The 13385-nt window shown below is 43.9% G+C and overlaps 1 protein-coding gene across 1 annotated transcript in view; it reads left to right on the top strand.

Moving 5' to 3' along the window:
* The window catches only part of Dpyd (dihydropyrimidine dehydrogenase), a gene marked incomplete at its 5' end in the record, with an annotated part of 793723 nt that overhangs the window by 473517 nt on the left and 306821 nt on the right, over positions 1-13385 (top strand). The gene's annotated exons all lie outside the window — the stretch shown is intronic.

Raw genomic sequence — 13385 nt, 5'->3', positions numbered from 1 at the left:
CTAACAATTTGTATTGTAATTTATAGTACTCCTCAAATACAAACTTGTTCAATCCTTTTTCTAAAAATGTTTACCCGACACTAAACTTCTTAAATTTTCTTCAGCTATTGTCCTGATTTCATTGACATACTTACAAAAATTTGTACATGCTTTAAAATTTGTAATGCCTCTTTTGCCCAAAAATCTATTAATAACAACTGCTCCCCCCCAAAAAGACATTTTTCTCAACCCAAATTAATACTCCATTTTAGCCATAACTGTGTTCACATTTTTTTTTTTCGGTTTGGTTTTTGAGATAGGGTCTCACAATGTAGTTCAGACTTCCCTTCAACTCACTATGTGGCCCAGGCTGGCCTCACAATCATGATGAGTGGCCTCACACTCCTGCCTCAGCTTCCCAAGGACTGGGATTGCAGGCGTGCGCCACCACACGCAGTTCTATGCTCACATTTTGAGAAGAAATTTTCCTACTGGTGGTCACATCTGCCCATACACACTTTAAAAAACATGACTTGTTGAATTTTAAACGTGTTAATTTTCAAATTATGAATCAAAGATGTGGGGGATGTTATCAAGTAACTTTCTAAAAGCTGCAGATTAATGTTGTGTCTGTTGCTTTGTTTTTAGTTGTTGATCGTCTTCTTCCTTGTAAATGGTCATCTCTAAACAAAGAGGTTGGACACGGTACCACTGCCCTAAAGAGGGTGTACTTTAGCAGTGATTTGATTAAGTGGATCTTTAACAGGGGCTCAGAAATCACCTTGGTAATATAGAAATGTCATTGTATTATTACAGTACATGCTGAATAATAGGTGAAAAAAGCTTTCATATTTAAACTAAGCCATAAATACGTAGCCATTATTTAGGCATCTTTGAATTACACGTAAGAGAAGCCAGTGAGATCTTTTGCTCAGAAAACACGTGAGATCATTCCAGCGGTGAGTACATGCCATTTTCTATTTTCTACTCCATTTCAGCCATGTGTAATAAAACAGCGTGATAGGAGCAACAGAGAAAATTACTGAAAATTTTTATATTCTGAGGTTCTTTGACTACAGGATGAGTTGGCAAAGGGGCAAGATTAATATCTATTTCTGGAAAAAAATTTGAGATGGAGTTACATTTTCAGGGAGAGACTTTTTCTTCCTGCTCCATTCGGCAAGAAAGCTTTATCTTGTTCTCTGAGGTTAACCATGGGGACAGACAACTGCTGGGATCTGCGGAACACAGGGCCGCAAGAGGGAGGGAGAGGATGCTCCGTTAGCTTCCTGGCTAGAGAGGTCACACTGCACTTCGGGCATGAGGACGAGGGGAAGAGTTGGAAATCAGCTGTGAAATTATTTTGGTGCCTGGTATAGAGTGGAGGATTGGGGTTATATTTTCTTAGTAATTTCCTAGAATAGACAAACAGGAGTTTTATGTGAGAGCTTGTATGTGATGAAGGTACAGATCTTTGATACACAAAAAATGTCAATTATGTGGCCCACCAGAAATGGAAGCACATTTGTATTGGCTCTTGAGATAGTAATCAGGGAAGAAGATCAAGAAGGTCATTTTTGTCTGGACTTCAGACTTCTAGTATCAGGAAGCTTAACTTTGTATAGATCCACCAAAAAATAGACACTTATCTTCAAAACAAAAGATGAACACTTTTCTGTGTTCCTGTCCTTTGGGTCATAATATCCCAAGTCAGTAGTTGTTGACAGGAATTTTCTCAAAGGATATACTAGAGGATGAACTAGGAAATGATGCATTATGAGAACAAATTAATTCCCATCTAAGATGACGTATAAATGCGGAAGCTATTTTCCTAACAATTCTGAATCTTCATTCTCACGCTCTAAGAATTGGCGGGGACAGTGCGTGGAGTGCATTCTACTGTCCTCTCCCTGAGTAGTGATGTCTCCGTACCTAGCCCCTTTCCTTCTTCTCTCAGAAGAGCCTGGCATCACTGGTGAAGGTTAGTTTCTCTGATCAGTTATCACGCAGGAGGACTTACCCGAGTCTTTCTTAGACCATCTTCCTTCGCTGTGCTCTGCCCTCTGCAACCCATGTCCTGTTGTCATCTCCTGGTAACCTTTATATATTTATAGACCCTGGCATCTACTTCTTTACCTTTACTAAAATATCCATGTCTTCTGAGAAGTAGAAATATTAGAGATCATTATTCTTCATTCTCCTTACTCACCCCACTACTCATTCACTCTTCTGTTTTGTCAGCCAACATTTTTCCCTACACACTTCTTGTTTCCCACTGCCTTTCTAAGATTGGAGGCAGCCATTTTGTGTCCTTAGCCATGTTTGGTGGGATCGAGCCTTCCTTCCTTTCCGATAGCCCCTTGTGTCCTCGTTCTGCTTTTCCTCCTTCTGACCTTTCCGTTAGAGTTTGGATCTAAAGCGTCCACCAGAGTTATCATGTGTGTGGAAGGTGTTCAGATCACAGGTCCCTACAGGTGACTTGCTGTTAGGAGGTGGATCCTGGGTGGAGGTGCGGCACTGGCCGTGTGACCTGGGAGGATATCTGTCTCTCTGGCTTCTGTCTTTGCTCTCTGCTTCCTGGCTGCCATGACGTGATCGCCTTTCCTCCACAGCAGACCCTCCCACCCTGCTGTTGCGCACTTTAGCCTTGGGCTGAAGCTTCGGGACCTGGGAACCAAGATAGCCCTCCCTCTTTCCCGTTGCGGGTGTCCGGCATCCTGTCTGAGCAAAGGAGTGTGCATGAAGCCTTGACACACCACCTTCAATCTTCGTTTGCTACCACCCCAGGCAACTTTAAAATCAACACTTGTGGTCTTCGTTGACACATCTGCACTTTCTATCCTTTGGTTAATCAGCCCATTGTGTCACTAGCTTTCTCCATAAAAAGATACTGGTCTTGTTCTCGTAAGAAGTCCGCCGCCTATATGGTCTTACAAACTGAGACCCTTTTATCAGGACAAAAGCCCGTATCTTCTTACCTCGTACTGCAGGTGCTGTTTCACACTGTTACTTTCTCTGCCCCTTAGTACTGACATGCCGACCTCACTGGATTGTAAGTGTCCCACACATTAGTCAAGCTGCCTCCCGGATGGCCGAGTGGATCAGGGGAGGGTCTGAGTGGGTCTTTGGATACTGTATGTGGTCGTTTACCCACCATTCCCTTCTGGCACCGTTCGCCCGCTCTGCTTCTCAGCAGCCCTGAACCGAGCAGCTTTGCTGTGCCACACCATCCTCCTGTAAGGTTCTGCCTTGGAGACGGCGCACCCTACGCTGAGTCAGTCTCCTGGGAGCGCCAGCTGAAGGAAGCCTTTGCTCCCGTAACGCGTGGGTGTCCAGCACCGTGTTGCAGGGACTGAAGGGCGCCTAGTGTGTCTCTCGCCTCGTAGCTGCTTTCCGCTTTCTCTCTCAACCCATTCCGAGGCCTGTGGTCTTCCTTCCTCACATATGACTAATGAACACAAATTATCATGATTACTTTTGTACTGAAAAGTATGGGAATAATAGAAAAAACATGTTCGCCACCCAGAACCAACAGGTCTTAGGATCTTTTTACGTTTGCTTTGCCCGGTTTTAATTATTGCTGAAAAGAGTTAAGAAGGTAACAGCCTTATTTTATGGTCAACTGAAGCCAGTATGTGTCATATGTAGGCAGCTGTGGAGTTAAAATGCAAACAGGCAGTGCAACTTATGGAAAAGGGAATAATTAAAAGAGCCGTGACAAGGGTCAGACGAGAATGGTCTTCACACCGGGAGCTAACCGGACTTGAGGAATCCATGTGAAGTCCTCGTGTGAGTGAGGGAATTCGGCTTTGAAAATGTCAAATATCCTTTTCTGTCTGTGGAAGTTAACTGCAACTGAAAGCTCCAATTGTATATGAATCCTTCCTAATCACAGACATTTGTTTATAAAATATCCCTTCTAAGTTCTTCTCTGGAGTAATTAAGAACTGGGTCCTTAAAGGGGACTGGAGTTTTTCAAAAGGTTGTAGGCGTAAGAGAAGAGTAGAAGTTTCTAACTTTACCATACTTTCTCTTTATTTAGAATTTCATTTATAGTTTGAGTAAAATATTCCCGTATTAACTATTAGAACAGTATCATGATTCTATCATCTACTTTGATAATTCTTGCTCTTACCGCATTCCATTTTAAACCGAAATAACTTGATTTGTCCAATCAGTGTCCCCAAAATATTTCTAAATAGATAAATCATCAGTTATCAATGAGATGACCTTAATAATGTATCATATAATATTTTGGTAAAGGGGAGACCTATGCGAGACACTGGATTTGTTTTGCTTGAGTTGAGCTATTTTGGTAACATCTACTTACCTCGCTGATTCTCTTTTCTTTTCTTTTTTTTTTTTTTTTTTTTAGGATATCTTAAAGTACTTTATAATTTTAGCCAAAACATTTTATTGGAATTGTGTATAATTAGATAAAATAAAGGTATTACGTACCTGTGAAAGTTCTACACAAGCTGCAGACCGATGTGAGAAGTGTTGCTATGCTGAAGGAGTGGCAGTCTTGAATCCAGAGGACCAGCCCTATTTATGGTTGCGTAGACAGCTTTACTGTTGCTTACTGGCAAAGTTTTACATTCATGGGTTAATGGAAAAACGAATGACAACATTAATTTCTTATTTTAAAATCAGGGTGAAAGAAGCTTTTTAGTCTGGAACGTTTCAACAAGAGAAGAGGACTGGAAAGTAAAGGCACATGAAGCTGGGGCCTGGAGTGCCAGTCCTGTGCTACGCTGCAGAGTCTGCAGTGTGTCAGAGAGTTGGTGATTCAATTGTCTGAGCGCGTGATTTGGCGAGTCAGTTTAAACCAGAGCAAACTGGACCTGTCATTGAAATCACAATGGGCAAAAATGGACCTATTCAGTCTGCCTCTCAATGCCCAGATTCTTCCTGGTTGTAAATTAGAGGTCCGGGACAATGGATTAACTCATTCGGGTCGTCGGGGTACCATGTCAGCCCAGGGCTCACAATTGCCCGTGACCGATTCTGCACTCTGCCCAGCAGGAGGGATGCAGTGTCACGTTGTGCTCTCTTCTTTGGGGTAATGTCAGGGCTGAAAGGGAACGAACAAAAGGAGTTGCTGCTTCTCCTTCCACCCACCCCACGTTGCCATAATCACAGCCCCTTCCCCTTGGCCAGACTGTGAACCTGACAGAAACGTGCTCGGAGGGCGAGTGGTTCCTCGCAGAGTTGAATAAAATCAAGACTTCAGTGCTGTTCAACTGTCTTCAAGCTGAGAAAGATGGGCATATGGGCAGCGCAGGAGAGCTGGACAGCTCTGTTCTGCATCCTGAGTAAAATCCTTGCAATATGGTTTTCTTTCGCTAGGACCAACATTTGGAAATGGCGACTGCTACTTCCCCGACAGCCTTTCATTTCTCCCCGTGCTTAGTCAGTGCAAGCCCTGGCGTCTGCTTTATAAGATGTATTTAAACGTCCTCGTTCTCACGGCTTCTGGGCCTCAGCGCGTGAGGTTCCCAGCACTCTGAATGGAGCCATTCTTTACCCAGCAAAACTTTAACGCGTCTGTCAGCTTTCCACTTCCGCGGCGCTGCAGTGCAGACGCCTTCCCTTAGAGCTGAGCCACACCGAGGCCCTGGGTCTCCTCTCCTTCCTGCTCGCCTCTCTCCCTCCCTCCTTCCGTTCTGCACAGGAATTTTTCTACAGCACTTCCCACCTTCTTTAGGCTTTGTTGTAGCCCTTGAATAATTCTCTTCTCCAGGAGACCACGACCTTGAAGTTCATTTGTATCCTATTTGCTTATTTGCATACCATAAGAGTATATCACACCTTCTCCAATTCCCGGCACATATTAGGTGCTCAGAGAATGAAATACCAGCGTTCTACTGCCCTGTGTTGTCCTCAAGGCCTCCAGTATGACCTGCAGCCTGAAGGAAAATGACAAAGCCTCAGTGTATCTGGAGGTAGGAAATAGGACATTTGAAAGTCAGATCACAGACATATATTTTCACAAGCGTTACATTTCTTCACCTCTCCGTTTGGTTGTGCTCATGGTCTTCTCCTGGGGCAGCTGGCCACCATCTCCAGTCAGGGGTGCACATAGCATGAGAGGAAGTCTGAAAATGTGACTCCCTCACTTCGTCATTGCTGGAACTAAGCACTCAACACCTATAACTTAAAGGAGAAGAGGACTGTTTTGGGTCATGGTTCTGGGCCTGCTTGGTTGGCTCCAAGGCAGGAATGGGGTTCCAAAGAAGTGTGCAAGGAAAAGGTGCTCCACCCACGGCAGCCAGGAAGCAGGGGGACAGGAACACAGCCGCCTAGGTAACCCCCAGGGTCTCACCTCCCGCCAGGCCCCACCCAAACAGCCCTGTCAGCCATGGAGCGCATCAGCGGATGAGTCCGCGCGTGAGTGCAGTGCCCTAGGATCCTATCACCTTTCACGCACATGGTAATGTTGGGGAACATTGTAGATCTAAATCCTAGCAGTGGCCTGATCAGTCATTTGGCCATTTGTCTTCTGAAGTTCTTTTTTTCCTTTCCACGGTTGCTTGATAAGGATTAAAGAACCAAATTGTGAAAACTCTCCTCTTTAACAATACAATTCTCCCTAGTAGATGTTCTATTTTGTTTGAAACTTTGTACATTTTAAATGGAAAATATCAAACATTAATATTTATACAATACTATAATAAGTTAAGAGTAGTTTCTAAAGCCAATATCAGTGAATAATTTAAAGTTTATTCATAACACCGTTGATTATTGTCTGTGAGGATAATGCCATATCTCTCTTCCCCCGGGGAAAACACATAGTGTGGAATCGAATGGTGATTTGAGAGGTGCTTGAACCAGCGTGCAGTGTCATATGGTAGAGCCTGACCCTCGGGCTCCCGCGGTCTCTCTGTTCGTGTAGTGCGGTATTCTGTGATAGAGCCTGACCCTCGGGCTCCCGTGGTCTCTCTGTTCCTGTAATGCGGTATTATGTGATAGAGCCTGGCCCTGGGGCTCCTCTTGTCTCTGTTCCCGCACTGGGAGGCTTGGGTTTTACCTGTCCCACTGTTGCACTCCGTTTCAGAACCTCCCCGCTGCCAGCGAGTCTCCCTGCCTCTGCTCTTGGAACTGTTCTTCCTACTGCTGTAGCCGTGGGGTCTTCAAAGCGGAGGAAGAATTTTCCATGGGGATGGTAGTCTTTAACACCTTCAAAGCGTGGCCTCATGTTTTGAAAGGTGTTTCTACCATCCCGAGGAGTTGCAGTAACCCCCCCTTTGCACTGTGACGAGAGGCCCATGTTTTACTTCAGCCACAGCGGTGGCCCATGCTGAGCAGCAGCTTGTGTCCACACAAAGGCGTACGCGATCTCCCAGCAGATATTTGCCCGCACCTCTTCTGTGCTGGGCACTCTCGTTTGCTGGGGGTTAAGTGAGGAACAGAAGTGACCTCGAAACAGACTCTCATGTTTCTCGGTCATCCAGAGGACTGGACAACCACTTACTTTATTTTGAGAGCTTGTTTGAAGGTTCTAGCAGGGGAGCCCAGCTCCTCTATCGGTTGGTCGTCCTCTCCGACCGAGCGCGCAGCTTCAGGAGGGTGCACGCGGAGCGTTACGGGAGGGAGGAGACACCACCTGGTTGGCCTGATCAGCCAGATCAACCCTGGAGATCACCCGGGTGACAGATGTCGCGGCCAGATCGCTCTCACTTCCACTGGTTTCTTGTCTTTGCTCAGAAAGCTTAAACTTGACCTTTTAATGAGTTTTACTATCAGATCCAAACTATTTCCTTATTTCTCCAAGAAAATTTAGTGAGCTTTCATGCAAATAATCTAACTCTTAGCAATGAACTCTTGGGTAGGTTGATACCATACCTAGTGCTTCTGGAGCGAACAGAATTAATAACTAACAAGTCTGGAGCACTTCTACGCCAGACATAGCGCTAGCGCCTTGGCAAGTAAGATTGGCGGTTGCTGTGTGGTGAAAAGAGTTCATGTTTGCCAAGCCATGAGCACTAGTATTGCATCTCCTTTACAGCTAAGAACGCTGGAGAAATTAAAGGGCTTTGGTCAAATACAAGGAGCAAGGTGATGAAGATGCAGCACTGATCCTTAGGCCATCAGAGTGGTGCTGGGTTCCAGAAGAGAGGGCTGGGCAATGGAAGCAGCAAGCAAGCCCTGCTGCCAAGGTGTCCACCGTCGAAAGGGGACAGAAGCAAGTAAACAGGCCCAGAAACCTTTGTGCCTGTGAGGAATGTATACTGTCCCGTAAGAACACATTGTCGCATAAGAACTGGGAGCGCCTAATGGCCGCAGAGAGAGTTTGCTAGGGACATGTATCAGTCAGTGCTTTACTAGAGACACAGATAGAACACAGTGTGTAAGAAGTGACGAGATCAGCTCGTGATGGTCAGCCTCAGGGTCCCATGAGGAGGCGCGCAGAGGGTGCTGCAGGCTGAAGGGTTCAGTCCAAGGTCTGCAGCTTACTGTGTGTCCATGCGAGTCCATACCAGGAGGCCAGTGGGTCTGTCATGGGAGGCCGAAGAGTCTGTCATGGGAGGCCGAAGAGTCTGTCATGGAAGGCTGAAGAGTGTATCAGAAGGCTGGAAGGTCCAAGGCAGCTGAAGAGTCTGCGCGGGACATGATGTGAAGGTGAAGACTGGAGTCCTCCGAAGAGCAGAAGCCAGTCCGTCCTTCCTCACGTGCCCTTCATTCCATCCGGGGTGGACCAGCCACCCCAGGGCGGACCCTCTACACCGTAGAGTGTAGAAGTGCTGCCGCTACTTAGTTAAGCTTCTGAGCTTCTCAGGTTGGCACAATCAGTAAACCAGTGCAGGACTCCCAAAGAGGGTAACTCCTGAGCAGTATGTTGAGGAATGACTGGACATAACGCTGTGAGGGGGCTTCGTGGTGGAACCTGCTGTCCCATGTAACTATGAGTCAGTCGTTCACAAGAGCAGAAAGCGCCTATGGCCCAAGTACTGCTTACATGACAAATGCAGACGGGGAGGGAGCAGGCGTGGTCATGGAGAGAAGCCTCAGACTGTGAAACTCCAGCCATGAAAGGCCTAGCTCTGACCTTTACCCTGTCCCTGACACTGACTGTGGAGAAATTCAGAACTACACGGTAACTTTATGCGGAGAAAAGATGTGACCCCTCTTGCAAGTTCCCTGAGGCACTCTGAAGAAGAGTGGAGGCGGGAAAAGTGAAGGGCATAATAAAACTCATGAGCAAAGGCTCATCGTCAGAAATCAGCATCAGGGGTCAGAAACATCATGGCAGGTTAATTCCACACTACACACAGCGCCGTTTTGAGTTTTTACTCTGGAATTACATGATGTGAGTAGCATCTTGGATTCCTGCTCCGATCGACTCCTTCCTTCCACACAGTGCTTCTCTCTAGAAGGCCAGCCTGTGTCACTTGGTCGCCTTACCCCAGGTTGTAGTTGGCTGTCGTGAGGGGCAGATCAGAGAGGTTGCGAAGCAGGGCCCCCACCCGCTTCCTGTCTCTCTTCGGTGACTGCGGAGGCCCTGCACTGCGGCGCCGGTCTGGCACCTCCTTCACCAGCCCTCGGGGCTCGTGGTGACCTGGCTGCCCTCTGGCCCGTCCAGCGTCCTCTGCTGTGCCTTGGGGCTTTCCTACACAAAGCTACGTGTTTGTAAGCAGCTCTTTATGAATCTTCTCTCAGATCATGTAAAACTGGATGTGCTGTCTGTTTCCTGCCAGGAATTTCACGAGTCTAAGACAATATGTTAAAACGGGCAATTTCAAATGCTATTAGTGGAATTATAAATTAATGTACCCTGTCTACAAAGCAATTTGACCATAGTGATGAAAAAGTTTGAGTGCATCTAAAGTCTATTTTGATTTTAGATTACATCAATAGATATAATCTCCAACATATGAAGAAAAATGTTTATTGTATTTTTTATTTTAAAAACTATAAAAATACATGTCTATACAGACTGATTTAACTGATGTCTAGGATAAGTTTTGGAAGTAATGTTTAAGAACATTATATTATCTCTTCGGCATAAAATATATGTTTAGAGAGATTCACCACATTAATAGTGCTCATATTTATGAAACATCCTGGAGGCACAGGGGCTGGGGATTTAGCTCAGCGGCACAGTGCCTGGCTGGCAAGCGCAAGGTCATGAGTTCGATTCCCGATACTGGAAAAAAAAAATCCTGGAGGCAGAGATAGGTTGAATATTGGTTTTATAGCATAATATTGTGTTTTTAAAGCCGTTTCAATCATACAACACTTAACCTTTTTTTAAAATTTGTAAAGCTATCTTTGGTAGGAATGCCATGAAAATGGATGCTTATCTCCTGACAGGGACGAGAGCACTGTGGTCATAGCATGTCTCCGATTGGACACCAGGCTCTATAGGAGGACTGGATGAGGAAGTGCACTCTGAAGATAGAGACGTGATGGGTCAGGCAAGAGTGATGCGCTCTAGAGGGGCACAGGTGTTAGGCATGTCAGAGAACTGTTCCTGCTGCGAGGGTGAGGCTTGGTGCACGAGGGGTGCGGGAAGCGTTACGGAACAGTTTCCAGTTATTTAAGGCACTGTGTGCTTGATGGACGCATTTAGTAGAGGTACAGTATACCCAGAGATATACTGGGAGAAGGAGATGATGGGTCTGATTGTGGTACCTGGACTTTGTGAGGCCTGGAGAATATCCAGCGGCTTTGCCTAGAAGGCGTTTGCACGAAAGCAAGTCAAGTGATCCCGCAATAAGTAGGCCAGGTCTTTTTCCTGGAATATTATTGTCAGAGATGGGAGGGAGGGGAGAAAGTATTTAAAATCAATCGACTGTTTCATGACTCGTTTTACAATCCCTGTTTCCACCTTCAATTTCTTCTCCTCTTTCCCATATATAGCTGCTCTTTTTTCAGTGTTTAAGGTGAGTGTCATTGCTTTTCAGCTTTAGCTAAAATCTGTGTCCCTTAATGCCACTTGACCTAAACCAGCAATCTAAGATAATAGCACATAGTTTTGTACAAAAACTACAGCAGAACTTTTTTCTTTCCTCTTGTTCTACATACATTTTTGTATTGTAAGGCTTTTATTATTTTCTATTACTATACATTTGACTGATAAATTTGTTTATAATTTGTACTTTTCTTGTCATATTTTCTTTTGGGAAAATGAATGATATTTTTAATATAAGTAATTATCTTGTATGAGTCAATTAGGACTAGTGGCTGTTTTAATGCAAAATGACAAAGACATTAGCTGTGTTTTGCAGAAGGCTCCCCAAAACAAATAGTGAAAATAAATGCATTGCTATCCACCCCACCCCCATATCCATATGTTATTCTGGATACTTCATTCATTAAGTCCTCAGAAACATATTTTGTCTGAGTTAGGCTGAAAGAAAAATAGGAGAAATTTCATTAAGTTATTTTCTAAGCCATCCCACAGATTCTTTAAAGATAAAGGGATTATAGGTCAGTAATGTCAAGATTCGGTGCATAGCTTGTCTTTATCAAAATAAGGAATCTTTTTATTAAGGAATCCCAGGAAGGGCAGATTTGTGGATTGAAGGGAATATGTTTAATATGTCCGGATCCATCTAGATTGACAGTTCTCACAGACGTGAATTTCCCCAGGGAGACAGTGTTACTGGTGTCAGTGGATGGCATCATTTACTACGATGTTCCATTATTAAATTGATAACAAGATAATCCCTCTGCTTCTCAGAGACACGACAGGGTTGACAATGGTTAACACTCTTATTGCATGGGATTTAATGTTCTAGGTAGGTTTTAATAAGAAGCATATTTGTATTTCACTATTGAAAATACTGAAGTGAAAACAGCATAGTAAAATACAATCAAAATCAAATATGCTGGGCAATACAGTATGGTTATTTAAAGAATATTCTGCTTACCTTGTGTAGTTTTGTTGAAGTGTATTTATTATATTTCCTTCAAACATTCAGATTATATAATCCTAGAAGCATATATTATAGTACGTTATTTGTTGAAATTTAAATTTACATATATGGTATAGTATTTGAGTAGGAGAAATATATGAAATTTTAAAGAATTACAGAGGCAAAACATCTAGCTAACGTCTGTTGAGCAGTTTCTGTTTATCACTTTAAACAACAGATATAGAAGCAGCCATGGAGGTAAGGTTCAGGAACAGGATGGAGACATACAAATAGACAAGTCAAAATTCTTTAAAAACTAGCTCCGTATTTCACTAGATAGCTGTTAGTATCCTTACGTTACAGATGAGGAGAATGAGCATCGCAGAGCTTAGCAACTTCCCTAACAGGTCATGAAACTTACGCGTGACCCAGGCAGACTGAATGTGGAGGCTGTGCTCTTTTTTCAGCCTATGTTCTGCCCTCTAACGTTTAAGGAGATTTGTGTTAGGCAGTCATGGTGTTACATGGCTGTAATCAAGGAACTATAATCAAGGAACACTGACAGGCTGAGGCAGGAGGATCACAAGTCCAAGCCTGGATGGGAAATACAGCAATTTAGCAAGACCTTGTCTCGAAATGAAAAGGCTGTGGATGTAGTTCAGTGCAAAGGCCTTAAGTTCAATCCCCACTACTGGGAAAAAAAGTAGATCTCTTTCTTAACAATCGTTAGAAATAGTAATCAAACTTTACTATACCTGGCTTTAGATCTTTGCATGTATGACCTAGAGATTAATAAATTAATACTTGTGCGGCTACATTATATTTGAGGGTAAATACTGAGAGCCAAAGGTAGAAAAATACAGGTCAAAAGGAAATCCTTTCGGTTGGAGGTGAAGCTACAGCCCAATTAAAAGGGATCTGAGGAGCACTTGGAGTTAGGATATCCTAGAATCAGGAGATTAATCCTGTCAACCCAGAGATAAATGGAGCAATACTTCGTTTGTTTAAAATTATATTTTGTTTGCAAATAGCTTTATAGGTCATGGGTATCCCTAATGATTTCCAGAGAGAATGTTTTTCTGTTTCACTAAGAATAATGTGAAGCTTCACACCACAGGCAATGCCAACTGCTGACTACCACAGAAGTACTTCAAGAGCAGTCGTATGTCAGTAGCTTCAAAGTGTTCTAAGATCTATTTCTGTTGGCAAGATGTTGCCGCATACCTTGGAGCTAAAACAAAACAGCATTTTCAAAGTTGAAAATGAAAGTACTGCAAACATTTGATATCTAGTGGATAAGGAAAATCAGAGAGTATAGCACTTTCTCAGTCATGGATTCTGGAAGGATCGAGCACCATGGATGGTCACAGCACGCGTCTCCTTTAGCCACCTAAATTACAGCGGTCCATGAGCTATTGGCAAGACAGTGAGTTTCCGTACCGCGTTACATGGATGAGAGAATAATTCATACTATTTTTATTCCTTGTAGGTAAATGGAATGACACAGTTCGAAGCCCATTCAGAAATATAAGGAATAAGATTGTC

Source organism: Chinchilla lanigera, unplaced genomic scaffold (assembly GCF_000276665.1).
Source record: "Chinchilla lanigera isolate Chin_1 unplaced genomic scaffold, ChiLan1.0 scaffold00034, whole genome shotgun sequence".
NCBI classification, from domain to species: domain Eukaryota; kingdom Metazoa; phylum Chordata; class Mammalia; order Rodentia; family Chinchillidae; genus Chinchilla; species Chinchilla lanigera.
The sequence above is the reverse complement of the archived record's forward strand: the minus strand, read 5'-3'. Positions and strand labels throughout refer to the sequence as shown.